The sequence below is a fragment of the Alosa alosa genome, chromosome 13, assembly GCF_017589495.1.
Source record: "Alosa alosa isolate M-15738 ecotype Scorff River chromosome 13, AALO_Geno_1.1, whole genome shotgun sequence".
NCBI lineage: Eukaryota > Metazoa > Chordata > Actinopteri > Clupeiformes > Clupeidae > Alosa > Alosa alosa.
In genome coordinates this window covers 26,915,046-26,926,836 of record NC_063201.1, presented here as the reverse complement: position 1 = coordinate 26,926,836, position 11,791 = coordinate 26,915,046, and the positions used below count along the sequence as shown (strand labels likewise).

General features: G+C 41.4%; 1 long non-coding RNA gene across 2 annotated transcripts; it reads right to left on the bottom strand.

The window, feature by feature from the left end:
- Window positions 1-707: 707 nt before the first annotated feature.
- LOC125306031 lies at window positions 708-4,240 on the bottom strand. Of its 2 annotated transcripts, XR_007195486.1 has the most exons (4): window positions 3,797-4,240; window positions 3,558-3,675; window positions 1,438-1,569; window positions 708-1,149 (listed from the first exon to the last, which is right to left on the bottom strand). It is a non-coding gene; the product is annotated as an uncharacterized LOC125306031 (long non-coding RNA). The 2 variants fall into 2 exon arrangements; XR_007195485.1 differs by lacking the exons at window positions 3,558-3,675; window positions 3,797-4,240 and having other exon boundaries at window positions 1,438-2,000.
- Between the last annotated feature and the right edge of the window lie 7,551 nt (window positions 4,241-11,791).

Below are 11,791 nucleotides of genomic sequence, written 5' to 3'. Positions count from 1 at the left end.
AAGCAACTAATGTGCCTTGCAATGTGTGTGTGTGTGTGTGTGTGTGTGTGTGTCCTCTCCCCAAAGGGCTGCTTTTGAGGAGGCGAAGACTCAACTGCAGACCTTCCAGGAGGAGCTGGCGCCCATCACCACCAACATGCAGGACCAGATCCAGTCTCTGGTCAGCTCTGTGGAGGACATCCTCCAGAAGTTGGTTGACCGGACCAAAGCCCTGGCCGAGAACGCCGAATCCCAGCTCAGATCTCTCGCAGAATCGGCCGAGGTTCAGATCAGACCCCTGGCGGAGTCTGCCGAGGCAGAGATCAAGAAACTCGCCGAGTCTGTGGAAGCCAAGGTCAGGCCTCTGATCGACTCTGTCGAGGTCCAAGTCAGACCCCTGGTGGATTCTGCCCAGGTCGAGCTGGAGGCCATTGTCCAGAAAGTGAAGGACCAAGCCAATGCTATGCTTCAGTGAGGAACCGGCCACAAACCACATCTCTGTCACTATTTAAAAAGGACACTGAGGACATCATATTACCATCTCATTGTGAACCATAATGTCAACTTCTTTTAAAAAATAAATAAAATTAAAAAAAAAAAAAAAAAAAAAAGTGACGGAGTATGTGGTTCAAATGTGACATTATGCAGTCTTGTTGATGTAAGCATGTTTACAAATACTGACTGTGCTGGCTGCACAGAGGAAGATAAAACTGCTGCGGAAACAAATGAGCAATTTTTTTTTTATTACACACCAGCACCATAATAATGTAACAGTTTCTTGATGAAGCATTACATAGAAAAAAATCTTACTTTTAGCCTAATCTATTGCTAACCATTTCATTCCCCCTTCATACTACCGTTGTCTAAAATATTGTCCTTATTCTCCCACTATCTAACTGCATAGCTTTGGAGAATCACACAGCAGTGATCGCCTGTGCTCTGCACAAAGGGCACGGACTTGAGTCCAGGCCCTCAATGTTCCGGAAGCCAGCATCTATGATTGTGTCCATGCAGACGCGGCAGAAGTAATGACCGCAGGGGTGTCGCCATAGTTTCAAGTGGCGCTTTCGGCCACAGCGCTGGCAGGCGCGCAAAGTTGTGGTGCAGCGTGGAGGGCTTGGCACAAGATTGTCCGAGGAAGGACAGCAGACAGCTGAGCTGGAGGCAAATCTAATGGTCATACAGATCATGTAAAAAGACAAAACAAATCTAGCTTATCTGAAATCAAACACTGCAGTGTATGTATGCACGACACGGAGCTACAAACAAGATCAGCTGTCTAACATGCTTTGTATTAGGGAGAAAACACCCAACATTCATGAAATGAGTGGGATATAGCATATATCTGTTAATTAATCAGATTTCAACAGAAGAAAATGTAATATCCCTTTCATAGGCTATGTCATATCCCTGACCATATTTATTTAGTAATATAACGAACGTTAATTGCAAATTCACCTGTCGTTTGAATTTTGTCGTGTCAACCACTGGCAGGAAGTGAACAGAGTGATCATCGCTGTCCAACAATCTCCTAATGCTGTCCTCATTCTGGTAAGGGTAATATTCAAATCGGGCATGGAACATGTGCATCTAAAAGTAAATTAACTTGTCGAGTTAGTTTGTAAATCACAATTTGACGTAAGTGGGCTATGAAAATGCGCTGCAATTCTTAATTTCCACATAATATTTAGCTGTCCTGGCCGAAAAACACCGTGTCCAGGGCCAGTACAGGTGTTCTAAATCTGCACAGAATGTACACAGAATGTGGGAAAGGGAAATTACATCACAATTGAACGTTCTTTTTGCAATGACATTGGTGAAGCAGAGAAAGCCGGTTGTATATTAAGGATCTTTGGGTGAAGCTTATCGCGTAACATTGAATCCAACTTTTCCCAAAACAACACGTCCAAATTCAAGTCAAGTCGTAAAGAATTAGCCCATGCCTCTTAAGACTATGTAGGGTACAGTTTTTTTCCAACAGAGGGCAGAGTAGGCTATGTACTTGAATGAGAAATGCCTGATGCTTTCGCCACAGAGCAGGGAGGCAGACTAAGATTTGTTGTTGACATGTGTATTCAGAACAACAAAATCACTAGTCTTCCACTCTGCTATGAACGTTAATGAGTTTGAAGAGGGAGACAGCCTATTCTGGCTTTCAGCTTGATCACCACTGAGTCCCAAGCACAACTGCCTGAGATATTATCTGTTCACTATATCATAAATGGTCTGAATAATCTGTCATGCTATTGAATTGAAGAATGCTTTGTATTCATGACACTTTATTATCCTGCCATATATAATATATAATATAAATTAGTAAAATGTCCATTATTATTATCAAATAATAATAATGATGATTATTATTAAATAGCCTATGTTGCGATTGCCATTTTCCCTCATCTTTAGCCTTGGCCCACTGTTGCCAGGTTACTACGTGTGCTTAAGATGGCCTGTACTTCAGTGTTTGTTCAGTTCAGTTATGATTTGTGTGTGGACGGTGATGGTGAACTTCAGCACCTCTATCAAATAGAACTTATCTCCTCATAATGCCATTCCCTTCACCCGTTCCTCTGAAGGCTACAGCGTTTTTTGAAGGAGAAACAGGAAGTACTGACCTTCTCCTTGTATCACTGGATATGAAGAATAAATTCCTGCTTTCTCAGACCCTATCTGTTAGTTCAAAGGCATTTAAGTCAAGTTTTCTTCTCTCTGAGTCGTATTTCTCTCTTTAAAGTGTTGTGCCACAGAATGCATGCACAGGGTATGAGAATGTCTGCCAAAAAGGGACAACATAATCCAACAATATGATGATACACAATGTTATTTTGTATGACTGCTTGATTACCCTCATAAAAATAAATGAGCAATTGTATCATTCTGTTATGAGCTATAGCTTATTGTCATATCCACAGTATATATAAAACATTCTTACCTCATTTTTACATTCAACCTATAATTTTTTTGACAATTCTCCTCACATTCTGTGGACAATGTGGTCAAGAACACATGGATTGTGTTTTACATTGGGTTGTGACATACTCCACTATCACTGATGGTTTGCATTCACATGAAAGAAGGACTCATAAGATGCTTGGCCATTGCATTGGCCAGAATTGAACTATGGTATGATTAGTGCTGCCCACAAGTCATTATGATGGATAATGACAGATATTAGTTTGGATAGTCAGAGTGACATTCAAAATGTCTGTTGGTGTATGAGTAAAAAAAAAAAAAAAAATACCGTGACACATTTTAGTTCAAATACAAAAGCAACAAACTAAAATAAAACACACATTCAACATTCACCCATGGTCAACCTTAGTCTGGAAAAGGAACAAATGTCACAAGGTTGAAGAGTGAGGCTTTTGGCTGACGGTATGGTGAATCAGGATGGAAATAGAGAGGTGACACTTTCCTGGTTGCAGCTCCAGTCCAGCGAGGATGCAGTATTTCACTGCTGCTATCACACTTGGCATTCACACACAGATGGACGCAAGCACAGACACACACACATACACACACAGAGAGATGGACAGGACTACTACAGCCAGTGCAGGAATAAAATGATCTCTACTCACCACTTCCATGCAGATTTTGTATTCGTCCAGGATATTTTTTTCTTGGATTTCTCCAACAAGGGGATTTGTTTGGTAGAGGAGAGGGGGAAAAAGGTGGACCATAGGCGTTTGAACCATACTTGAAAATAAAAACATAAGAAGACTAAAGCACTGACAAAAAAATCAAGAAAGAGAATAAGAGAGAGAAAGAGAGAGATGGAAAAAATCTCTTAAAAGAGTAAAGTAAGAGTAAAAGATACCTGGAGCTCCTAGAGTACCTGTGGTCCAGCTGCAGAGGTTGAAAAAGAAGGAATTTGCACCAATCTACAGTATCTGGAGTTTTCAGAGAGGAAGCGACAGGTCCCTCTGCGGCCTTAGTGCTGCAAGGATGCTAGCTGTCTGACTGACCATGTTGGACACTGATGGAAATGTTTTGTAGGTATGGGTTATGCTTTTTACTCAAAGCTGACAGACAACCCCCATACACACAGGTGCTATTCAAGGATATTGTGTAAAAAGTGACGTCAGTGAAAATTTAGTTGGAAAGCACTTCAGCATAAAAGTCCCGCCCTCCTCTGCCATTACCACTGTATGGACTTTCCCTTCATTCCTTAGTTACCTTCTCTCATCTCTCCTCCTAAGCCACCTCTCCATGATAAGGCATGTAGGAAAAACTGCAGGAGCAAGTACTTATCTAGACAAATGAATGCAATGGTGAGTCGCTTCACACTGGAACACTTCAACTCTCCCTTACTCTCAGCAATGCCTCGCCACACCTAATTAATGACAGTTTAGTTTCACACACAATTTTACCTTTTCCATAAAATTGTCAGTTTAGAGGTTTTCACATTTCCAGAGGAACATAGGAGGAGGCTGTGAGCATCAGTGCAGGTGCTCTGCCTCTGCAACAATAGACTGCCGGCCTTGGTGATAGTTGCTAGGCGATGGAGGAAATACAATGGCCCCCTTAGAAACCAAAGGCCCTTAAATGGACGAAGGGGAACACAACAGAGTGAAGTAAAGTAGATGTATCTCAAGAGGAGGCCAAGCAATTATGTGCATATGGGGACACACAATGAAGCAAAAAGATATTTCAGAAGGAGCATTTAGTGAGGTTGAAAATGCAAAGGGAAAAATTGTAATTTGTTGAGATCTTGCTTGTGTCAGTTACACAGCACGCTCAGAAATGAACAATGGGCTGGAGAAATTCTGCATCAGTTCATGTTTTGCACAAAAAATGCTCAACTTCACAATATTTGTTGCCAATCAAATGTTGGCAGCTCTGTATTCTAGTTTGTGCCTGAGTGCTTGCCTGACCATAGTCTGCCAATGCCACATTCATACTAGTACAGCGGCACACTGGTACTGCTGCATTGCTGCAGCTGCAAAAATGTACAGTAATTTCCTGTGTATTAGCGGCATTGTGTATAAGCCGCAGGACAGTGTTTCATGCAAGTTAAAAGAAACAAAACCATATTAATATCATATTAACAAAAAACATGTGTCTCCACATCTGTCAAATAATACCTCTTGTTGAAATTTTAGCTCAGTCTTGAATTCCTTTTGCTGAGAGAAATCAGTCTTAGTGGAGATGGCTGCTATAGATCTACCCCTCTATTAACAAACTAGGCACATAACAAGATATCATGCAAATGTTTGATTACTGAAGGTAGGAAAGAAAGGACAAACAGTGGTTAGGGCACACAGATGCTCACAGCACAAAAAATAAGTCACACATACAAGTAACAAATCATAAATTCACAGTAAAAAAGTTGTGCTAACTTTCTGGGTTTATAAGCAGATATGTTCAATTACCACTGTAAAAGTATAAAAAATACCCTTGTTATGAAATCACATTTTTCATGTCTATCACTGGTATTTTTTTTTTAGTCGCTCACATATATACCTCTGTGCACTCAAAATTATCGAAATTAATGAAATAATTTTACTCACTGGGTAAAGAAGAAATATAATTTTCTCTGGCAAAATGTTTGGCAATTATAAAGCCATTCTTTCATTAAGTAGAGGTCAAGTCCATTAATAAGCCCTGTGAAGGCAAGTTGGACGCACACCCCGCAGATTTTTAGACAGGTCTTGACAATGGGACCAGCAGCACAATGTAAATTGCACTAAATTGCTCTAATACCATGTGCTGGGCATGAGTGGGGCTGTGGGTCTTTTATGCGTCTGAGTGATGGGCTCAACTACAAAGTGGAGACGAATTAGAGTGTGGTCTTGAAAACAGCAGAGTGCCAGAGACCGAACAAGTGTGCTCAACTGTAAAAGATTGTTCTTTTTGTTCGGTCCGTGGAGGCAGGTGCACTTTGCAAGTCATTCAGAGACTGAAAGGTTGACTCAGTGGGGAACAATATTTTAAGAAAAAAGAGTGGTTTAATTGTAGGCATTTTGGAGATTTTTTTCTTTCATTTAAGAAAATACAGGATGTAATCATGTTTGTGCCAAGTAAAATGGCAGGTGCATTGCAAATTTGTTTATTTGTTGGCTTTTCATAATAGGATTTAACTCCTGATGTCTTGCTCAGGTTTGTTTCAGATTTTAACTAGGGTTTAAATGTGAACCATCAGGTTGCAAATTGATTTAAAATTGATTAGCAATGTTGGCTAATTTTTAGCAATTATTTTCAATCCCCCTCAAATGTCCAGTTCCTGTAGAACAACTAAAACATATGCAAAGAAATAATTGCTGCAGTGGAGAGCAAGCTGAGAACTGCAAAACTTGTTTGAGATACACCATGCTTCTGCATAATATCTAAAAGCATATGTGCCTTGGGTATCTACACTGTATTACAACTGCTTACATTATATTGTGGTTAAAACTGTGGTTAAAAATGGCATGGTCCTAATGTTATGCTTTTATCATCCATAGATGCCTTTGTAGGGCTTATATTAATTGAAACCTACAATCACAAGGCCTAAGTAGGCTTTTGTAAATTTTACATTTAGGGGCAGGGTCGGCTGACCATTTGAAAACAAATATTCGTACATATATGGGGACACATCCAATTGTAAATGTGGTATCAAAGATGAAGCAGATCATCCCCTAGCGATCATGTTGTCCTCCTAGCATGGTGCATGCCTGGCCTTGCCGAAAAGATGCTTATATATTCATCTTCCCACATGAGCAGCGGGCCCCGAAGTGTTCCACTCTGTTAGGGCTCTAAATGTAAATTCCATTTCACCAGCTATTATCCTGGCCTATCTTCCAGACCTGTCTGCTCGTAATACATGCTGTTAGCCGCCCCACACTCTATCCTCCCCAGCCTCCTCCAGCCTCTGCCCAGGGGAGCCCTGCAAACTGCTTATTCAACAATCGCTTGCCATAAAGATTCCTAATGTCATTTTGGAGGCAAAGAGGCCTGTGTGGTTTTTAATTCATATTTAATGGTCGTCGAGGCTAAATAGGCCCACTATCCTAAATGAGAGCTGCATCTCTGCTCTCTTTCACTCACTCCCCCACCCTCTCTATCTCCCCCTCTCTTTCTCTCTCCCCCTCTCTTTCTCTCGTCCACTCCCCCACTTAGGCCTGATGCTTGTCGGCCTTAATAGCTTCACCTTGTCTGTTTTTCGATTTCTCTATCTGCGCACATTATAATTGGATACTTCAGAAGGAGCTGGAGCATGGGTGTAGGTAGTGTTCTGAACAGATACTGGTGAAAATTGTATCCGATAATAGTGTTATTGGGATTGTTTTTGTTGTTGTTGTTGTTGTTGTTGCTTACGCATTTTGCGGTCCACATCCTAGGATTAATGCTGTAAAAGAATACACACAAAGTATGCACATAAAATGCACACAAGATACAGTAGATGAATGAAAACACTTAAACTGTTGCTTAGCAATACATATAAACAAAGAAAGCACCACTGTCTATGTATCCCCTTGGGGATCAATAAAGTATCTATCTATCTATCTATCTATCTATCTATCTATCTATCTATCTATCTATCTATCTATCTATCTATCTATCTATCTATCCATGCATCTGCGTTGGAACAGTATCATGTTCACCTTTCTTCAGCTCAGGCATGTCTCTATTGATATTGCTTGGTCAGAGCTGAACAGCAGCCAACAGGTAAGATGTATGAGTTGGGAGGATAATGTCTTACCAATTCAGGCATTAAGTCACTGCATGCAAACAAAGCAGTAAGGAGGACATGAAAGTATGATCATATCTGCAAATATTGATGTCGTCCTTCTGTTCTTTGTGTGTGTGTTTGTGCATGCCTCAGACCAGACCCAGGCGCTGAAATGTAAATAAATCTATCAGGGCAAGGAGCTCCAAGATCATGTTACCACTCCTTACAATCAAGAGGCTTTTCATGTTGCCCTGGAGGGCCATTCTTGTAACGCTAGCACATGAGAGAAGCCCACAAATCATCTCTCTCTCTCTCTCTCTCTCTCTCTGTCCCTCTCTCATCTTATTCTATCTCTCACTCTCTCTCTCTCTCTCTCTTTGCACAAGCACACAATCATACTTCCTCTCTCTCTCTTTCTTTCTTTCTTTTACACACACACACACACACACACACACACACACACACACACACACACACTGTCACTGTCTTCTACAAAAATATGACATCAGACCTCGGATGTGTATATATGCTAACTGATATGATGAACAGGGGAGCAGAGATATGGGGCAGGGGGGCAGATAGGCTCCATCCATTTACTCCCATCCGCCATCTCACCATTCTTTTACATCCAACACAAACAAGTTGAAGAAGCCACACTCGACCAGCGGACTTGGTATCTGCCGTCAAGATCGATGACGGTCTCAGCCAGTATTGATCTGTCGGTGCTGGCACTGGCAGGTTCTGACCTGCCGGGCCTGACCGGGTCACGTGGCTAACCGTGCTGTTTGGACAGAGCACTTACAGAGGTCAACAACAACAGGCAAACAAAGAGCAGGAGTATTTGGTTCCAGTTTCCTCACCGAGACTGCTGTCACGAGTAGGGCCACCGTAGACCTCAGTCATGTCCTGCAAGGGACTGCATGCAGAAATATAAGAGCTATAAGTGTGCATTGTGTTCTGAAGTAATCAGTATAAGTATATAAGTATATACTCTTTTGATCCTGTGAGGGAAATTTGGTCTCTGCATTTATCCCAATCCGTGAATTAGTGAAACACACACAGCACATAGAGAACACACAGTGAGGTGAAGCACACACTAACCCGGAGCAGTGAGCTGCCTGCTACAGCGGCGCTCGGGGAGCAGTGAAAGGTTAGGTGCCTTGCTCAAGGGCACTTCAGCCGTTCCTACTGGTCAGGGTTCGTGAGCATCGTGTTCTGAATGTACTCGCGACCACAGCAGAGTGCTGTAAGAGGCAGATTGTTAGAGGGAACAGGAGTTCTCATTATTATTCCTTTGCTATGCCAGGTCTGCGTCCCTTCTGTCTTTCATTTAGATTTAGATTTCTATTCCACAACTGGATCAGTCATTTATTGTGATGAATATGTCAAGCAAGCTTGTAATAATTATTTTCCTATTCCTATTCCTAATTATTATCCAGCTGCCAGCATTAAAATATTATTGAAGGTTATTTACAAACATATTTACTGACCTTATAAATATTTCTGGATTGGAAATCTACTCTTGTGATACTGTTACATTTAGTGTTAAATGTTTTTGTGTTTTTGTGTGTGTGTGTGTGTGTGTGTGTGTGTGTGTGTGTGTGTGTGTGTGTGTGTGTGTGTGTGTGTGTTCAAAGCCACTTTATACCGCTTGCCATTATTTCCACTCTTTGAGTCTACTACATGTGGGGGCTATGTATGTGCCATTTTGCTTTCTCATGTTCAAGCAACCCGCTGTTTACAAGGAGGCGCATCACACTGTGGTAATTACCTCCATGCCTCCTCTTCTCTCACCTCTGTCCAGCAGCTGGAAAGGGTCCACACTTCATGCTTCACCACCAGCAGGGTGGAGGACTAAGACAGAAGGGGTTTGGCAGCAGTGTCCTGCCAAACATGAACTGTGCTGTCTGTTCCTCTGGCTTGGGAGTTTGGAAATAGGGAAGGAAACAATGACCTTCCGTAAATAGAGCATGAGCCAGCGGTGAAATGCAGTGGTTGTCGGCGGGGTATAAAATTCAACTAGGTAGCTATAGTTCTGTCAGAATGGCTGGCACACACACACACACACACACACACACACACACACACACACACACACACACACACAGTACGCATACACACACACCACACACACACACACACACACACACACACACACACACACACGTCTGAAGGAAGAAAGCAAAATGTTACCTCCAACACGCCTCCACCTGTGAGCTACTCCCAGCAGACTCCGTGGCTACCAGTTCCCCCGCTACCTGTTGCCTGCAGCTGTGGCTGAGGGAGGAGAGAAAGTGGCGCTCATGCCGCTGAAAGAGTCCCCTTCAGATATCCCCTGACGCTAAATTACACATTCTGACCACACCAATCACAACTGGACCGGTCCTGTTCCCCTACTCTGTGTGTGGCGCCTCATTTAGTCCCACTACACCCCACACCCCTTCCCTCGCTCTTCAACTAAAAAATCCTTCCTGTCTCATGGATCGGATAAAGAAAAGGAGTCCTTGATGAAAATGTAAATTGAATACTTGAATTAGATTACACCGGATGTAATGAATAAAGTAGTCATTATTCATTCCCAAGACGCAACACAAATCGCCGCTGATTAATCATGGCATTAGTTAATGAAAACGTTCAGGTAGCTGAATAATTTAATTTGACTTGTGTCAGTTAAATTTTGATGCCCTTGCAAGTCATTTTCTATTTCATTATAAGGTAATAACAGACAACATTTTGTCTTGTGTTTACCTGAGATCAGAGAACTTAAAGAACATTTATTAGCAATGTGGATTATTCTGGAAGCATTCTGGAAGCATGATGTCTAACCCATGACCTAGCGACAGAGCGAAATGACAACAGCTAAAAGGCTTCCCAAGGGGTATGAGCTCATGGAGGAACCAAGCCTGTTAATTTATCGAATACTCCAAGACCCTCATTAAAACCATACATATTTAAAATGTGATCACGACTGCAGAACATGCGCATGAAATACTGCTTCACCAACCTCGCTCAAAAGCATGGGTTTAAATAGGAAAAATATGTTTAGATGACAAGGTCTATAATTGAGCACAATGAAAGCATGAACTGGAATGAATAGATGGAGGGATAAAATGGAGTCTACATCAATTCCATCAAGGATCATCCACCGTCGGGTTAACCAGTGAATAGCAATCGACCCTGGACCCTCTGTCCATGAGTTTACATGTCATGAACCTCCCCATTTTTCTGCTTTATGAATGGACTAGAACACAGCTCCACCACTTTTTCAGTGTGTTTTGTGCAGAGAGCACCAGGATCTTTTTATGGTAAATTTTTCTGTGGGTTGGACCCAAATAGACTTCAGGGATATTGATTGATATATTGTATAGGCTATTGTTATATGGAGCTAAACTAATCATGCCAGAGTTGCTGTGTGAACTACTCCCACCACCCCTAAAGCCCCCTTTCCTCTAAATCATAACTTAAACAACAATACATCAATATTCAATAATGATCTACTCATTAGAGATATGATACCATTTGTGAATTCATTATTGGAGTGCCTTGAGATGACCTTAGGGATGTTTGTCCTAAACTGCTCTACATACATTGATCCCAGAGAAACTGTTTACAGTCAATCTGAGTAGGAGGAGCAGTGGCATATACAAGACAAAAAGACGAGAGTGGAAAGAAATACTCTGAGGATGACAAGTAGATAGAGAAAATGAGTGTGTGTGAGATTTGATTTTGAATTGTACTTTATTGCGTTGCACAACAGCACAAAACTTCGATCAATCAGTGATGACCAAAATATTTAAAAAGCGCACCACACAAAAAATAAATAAATAAATAAATAAATAAATAAGTAAAAACAAGAACATCTACAGATGTTCAAAGTGCAACTTGTTGTTAATGACTGAACACTTGTTTACAACACCACAACTCTAAAAAAGTCTCAAGGTCCTGCATCATTTCATAAAAACGGAAATCAACCAATACTCTAGCTTTGACTAGAACTGGAAACAAGACTGTAACATCATTGCCAGGCATTTGATCCACCTTAATGAAATTCAGTAATTTGCATTCATTCTGCCTGTGTCTTGTGTACTTAAAACCAAGAATAAAAACCTCAGTGGAGAAATCTGCACCAAATCCACTAAACAAGTGCTGCAGAATAAGGAA